General features: G+C 41.7%; 1 pseudogene; it reads left to right on the top strand.

Moving 5' to 3' along the window:
• The first annotated feature begins 1,457 nt into the window (after nt 1–1,457).
• LOC114091376 (splicing factor 3B subunit 4 pseudogene) lies at nt 1,458–3,696 on the top strand (annotated as a pseudogene).
• Nucleotides 3,697–5,047: the final 1,351 nt, after the last annotated feature.

The following is a 5,047-nucleotide window of genomic DNA, read 5'->3' as shown; positions in this document are numbered from 1 at the left end:
AGGAGCTACATTTTCTATTATAAGCAAATCCTGGAGAAGGTAATTTGCCTCAATTAGATGATCACTTTGAATTCAGGAGGGAGTATGTTTTACTTACTCTACTCATAGTCATCAATTTTCTTTTTATTGCCCAGGTGTGTATGGAAATGTGTTATGTATTATATACAAGCTTAATAAAATAGGATCCAATCCCTTGTTCTAAGTGGCATATGTTCCAGCAGTACCTTAGCACATGTCCCAGTTACATGGATTGAGTCCTCAAGATTTACACCCTGGTCTACTGAGGATATACAAAATATGGACTTTCATTAAAAGGAATTTGTGAAGTGTTTCTTTTTTGACAGGAAGGTGCCTGGGGTAGATGATAGAACAGAGCTGGCCTAACTTTCATGGATGTGGTAAGGACTGACTTTTTAACAACTATGAAAGTACTTTAAATATTAAGCCTTATGGAACCACTAATTACATTTATTATTTAAAAGGCATAATGGGAAGAAGTAAAGCCAAGAAAAATTTTGGGAAAATATCTAGAATTAGTGCCTAATAAGCAGCTTTTTGGATGGCTAAAGAGAAGGTGAAGGTTATTGGTAGGAAATCTATTACTGCAGTGACTTATAGTGGGAATACAGGAAATGTGCTGGAGGAAAGTGAAAATCATTAGGGTGCTGCAATTTAAACATTAGGCAGTGACCAGCTGGCCATCCTCTTGGCTCCTTGGTTCATAACCTGTCAATAAATCTCCCATTAATCAACACTTATTGTGCTTTGCCTACAGAAAGATCGAAGTAGCTCTGGTATTCCTTTCACAGCCCTTCTTGGGCAGGGTGTATCACTGCACTTCAACTGCAAAGGGCTGGAACACTCCTTTGTTTGCCTATAACCCCCAAATCTTGTCAAACCTTTTATAGATTTCAAGACATTTTAAATCTGGACCTGTTAAGAATTGAGATTCTAATCAAAGAATAAATCATTCCAAAGCAAAGGAGTCTGAGTTTTATTATTGTACTGAAGACATTTCTCACCCCGAGAAACAGAATTAGCTTCAAAGGATAACTAATAGCCCAAGGTCTCTTTACCAGAACAAAATCACATCTACCCATCTACCTATATATTTTTTGGGGGGGTCCCAGGGATTGAACCCATGGGGTGCTTAACCACTGAGCCACATCTCAAGCCCTTTTTTACCTTTTGTTTTGAGACAGGGTCTCACTAAGTTGCTTAGGGCCTCACTAAGTTGCTGGGGCTGGCTTTGAACTTGCAATCCCTCCAGCCTCAGCCTCCCGAGCCACTTGGATTATAAGTGTGTGCCACTGTGCCCAGCTACCTATGTTCTAATTTCACTGTATTTAGTTCACTCAATATCTTATATATATTTAGGGAAGTAAATGAAGACAAAAGTCTCTGATACTTGGCTTGTTAAAAATTATTTTATTCTGTGGGGTTACATAGAATGTACAATGACTTTGGTAAGCTATTCACACATATTGTTGTTCTGTCATTCTTTTTAGAGTAACTTAAGAATCTTCAAATATTCTGTTATTTAAGTCCAAGTAGAAATCTGCTTACTTGTTACAGAACGTCTTTATTGTATGAAAACAGAGACTTATCTTCATGAAAATAAACCTAATTTCATTAGTCCTTTTATGAAAAAATTCTACAGTCTATGACCCAAGATTTTGGCATAGAAAGATATTTTATTAATTTATCTTTGTAGTTGACTTCTTGACAGATATAACTAAACCTTGAGTTAAAATGCCATTGTCTTGTTATTGTGATAGTTATATCTTATCAAGCACTAAACCAATGCTCCTAGAGGGAATGCAAATTAAGTGTCTCTAAGCATCTGGTCACATTTTTATTAACCAATGTGTAATCTTGTTTTATGTGTGTGTCTGCTTAATACACCTTATTGAATATATTTTGTTGATTCATTGACATTGAACTCATGGCCAACAGCAGTACAACTTATGCCTGAATGATGCTTGTCTAATACACATATTATTTTTGTAAGAATCACAAAAGCCTTCTTGCACTTAGGAACACTTGAAAGTATTTCAGCAGTATTCTTGGGGGCCATTTTAAAAAGAAAAATAATCTACAAAAAACACAAATAGTGTGGCATCAAAAGGGACATTGGGAGAGGGCGGAGCTGGTGCTTAGAGACGGCGGGAGCTCTTTCGCCATGGCTGCGGGGGCCGATATCCGAACGGAACCAGGATGCCACTGTGTACGTGGGGGGCCTGGATGAGAAGGTTAGTGAACCACTGCTCTGGGAACTCTTTCTCCAGGCAGGGCCCGTGGTCAACACCCACATGCCAAAGGATAGAGTCACTGGCCAGCACCAAGGTTATGGCTTTGTTGAATTCTTGAGTGAGGAAGATGCTGACTATGCCATTAAGATCATGAACATGATCAAACTCTATGGAAAGCCAATAAGTGTAAACAAGGCATCTGCTCACAACAAAAACCTGGATGTAGGGGCCAACATTTTCATTGGGAACCTGGACCCAGAGATTGATGAGAAGCTGCTTTATGATACTTTTAGCGCCTTCGGGGTCATCTTACAAACACCTAAAATTATGCGGGACCCCGATACAGGCAATTCCAAAGGTTATGCCTTTATTAATTTTGCTTCGTTTGATGCTTCGGATGCAGCAATTGAGGCCATGAATGGGCAGTACCTCTGTAACCGCCCTATCACTGTATCTTATGCATTCAAGAAGGACTCTAAGGGCGAGCGTCATGGCTCAGCAGCTGAACGACTTCTAGCAGCCCAGAACCCACTCTCCCAGGCTGACCGTCCTCATCAGCTGTTCGCAGATGCGCCCCCTCCACCTTCCGCCCCCAACCCTGTGGTGTCATCACTGGGATCTGGGCTTCCTCCACCAGGCATGCCTCCTCCTGGCTCCTTCCCACCTCCGGTGCCGCCTCCTGGAGCCCTCCCACCTGGGATACCTCCTGCCATGCCCCCACCACCTATGCCGCCTGGGGCTGGAGGACATGGCCCTCCATCAGCAGGAACCCCAGGGGCTGGACATCCTGGTCATGGACATTCTCATCCTCACCCGTTCCCACCAGGTGGGATGCCCCATCCAGGAATGTCTCAGATGCAGCTGGCCCACCATGGCCCTCATGGCTTAGGACACCCACATGCTGGACCTCCAGGCTCTGGGGGGCAGCCACCACCCCGACCACCACCTGGAATGCCTCATCCTGGGCCTCCTCCAATGGGCATGCCCCCCCCCCCCCCGAGGACCTCCGTTTGGCTCTCCCATGGGTCACCCAGGTCCTATGCCTCCACATGGTATGCGTGGGCCTCCTCCACTGATGCCACCTCATGGATACACTGGTCCTCCACGACCCCCACCCTATGGCTACCAACGGGGGCCCCTCCCCCCACCCAGACCCACGCCCCGGCCTCCAGTTCCCCCCCGTGGCCCACTTCGAGGCCCTCTCCCTCAGTAAATTCTCATTCTTCTTCCTTCTGTTCTATCCTTCCGATACCTTTTCGATTCCTTGGATCAGTCAGAGTTGCTATAGCTCCTTGGGGGGCTAGGGCGCTAATCCCTCTCAGTCCCCCACCAATGCAATTTTTTTTAAAGGAGGTTTTTCTTCTTTTTTTTTTTTTTTTTCTTTTTTACATTGGTCCAGTGTTTTGCAGATGCCCAGAGAAAATAAAACTTTGATCCTTGTTTATTCTTTGTGGGTTTTCCTTGGTGAAGTAACTTTTCTCTTAAGAAATGGTGCATTGTGAGGAGCGGTAAGGTAAAAGTAAGGGTATTTACATTTTGAAGGCTTATTTTGTATTGTGCTGTTTCAGTAGCTGGACTCTGCTGTGCACTGTAGCAGTTGTGTCCTTATATAGAACTTATCCTCTGTTTTATAACATGGGACATTAAAATGGGAAGCGAAGTAAAGTGCCTGGAGCTATGCTGGCAAAAATAGGAAGTAACATGCACAGAGCTATTCATTATAGCTAACAACTCACATGTCCATTAGTAAGGGACTGGTTGCATAAACTGGTAAGTGCACAATAGAGTACTGTGCAGCTGTGAAAAGGAATGAGGAAGGGGCTGGGGGTATATAGCTGACTGATAGGAGTATGTGCTTAGCATTCATGAGGTGTTGAGTTCAATCCCTGCCACCAAAAAAAAAAAAAAAAAAAAATTTAGATGTCTCCGGGAGAGATCTCTGGGTTATATTAAATGAAGAAAATATATATGCTGAGCTACCTTATATAAGGGGCAGTACATATATGTATTTGTTTATGTTTTTAAAAAGGAGAGAGAAAAAATCCCTGGGGGAAGGGAGAGGATATGGAGGGAAACTTGATTTCTCTGAATATACTGTTAATGTGGCTTTCATTTGGAACCATATAAATGTCTTTCATAGTTGTAAACGTTAAAATTAGCAATTTGGGTCAAAATAAATGTTCATGAATGTTAAAAAAAAAAAGGGACATTGGTTTTCAGCATGAGAAATGAATCAAGAAGGCAGGTCATTTCCACATTTGACCTCGACTGGGATTATGCACATTGGTGACTCAAATTTTTCACCAATCTGTGAATGTCTGATAATGACCATAAAAGTACCACAAGTGTTGATTTTGGGGTTAAAATAAATTTCAGAAAGAAGGCAAATTCACAAGTTTGTAATCTATGAATTCTAAGGATAAACTGCATCTCTCATGCAATAGCTATTTTTCCACTCCTTATCTTTAAAATGATTAAAAAAGCATTCTGTGCTTGCAAAGAATAAATTGTTTAGAGATACATAAGATTTTGTCTTAGTACTGGAGCTTGAAATTTTACTGTTAATCATTTATTTTGGTAAATGAATTTGAAAAAAAAATGTTTGTTTTTCACCCAATTTAGTCAAACATTGTAGTTATTTCAGTGGCCATAGTAAGAATTTCAGTAACTCAGAGATTATAAATCACACAGATGCTTGGAAAGGCAATAACAGGAAGAGAGATCAAGGAATGAAATGCATATTCCCAGTATTACAGTCTATGGTAAGTTTGAAGAGCTGAGTGCTCAATCAATAC

This window comes from Marmota flaviventris, chromosome X, assembly GCF_047511675.1.
Source record: "Marmota flaviventris isolate mMarFla1 chromosome X, mMarFla1.hap1, whole genome shotgun sequence".
Taxonomy (NCBI): domain Eukaryota; kingdom Metazoa; phylum Chordata; class Mammalia; order Rodentia; family Sciuridae; genus Marmota; species Marmota flaviventris.
The sequence above is the reverse complement of the archived record's forward strand: the minus strand, read 5'-3'. Positions and strand labels throughout refer to the sequence as shown.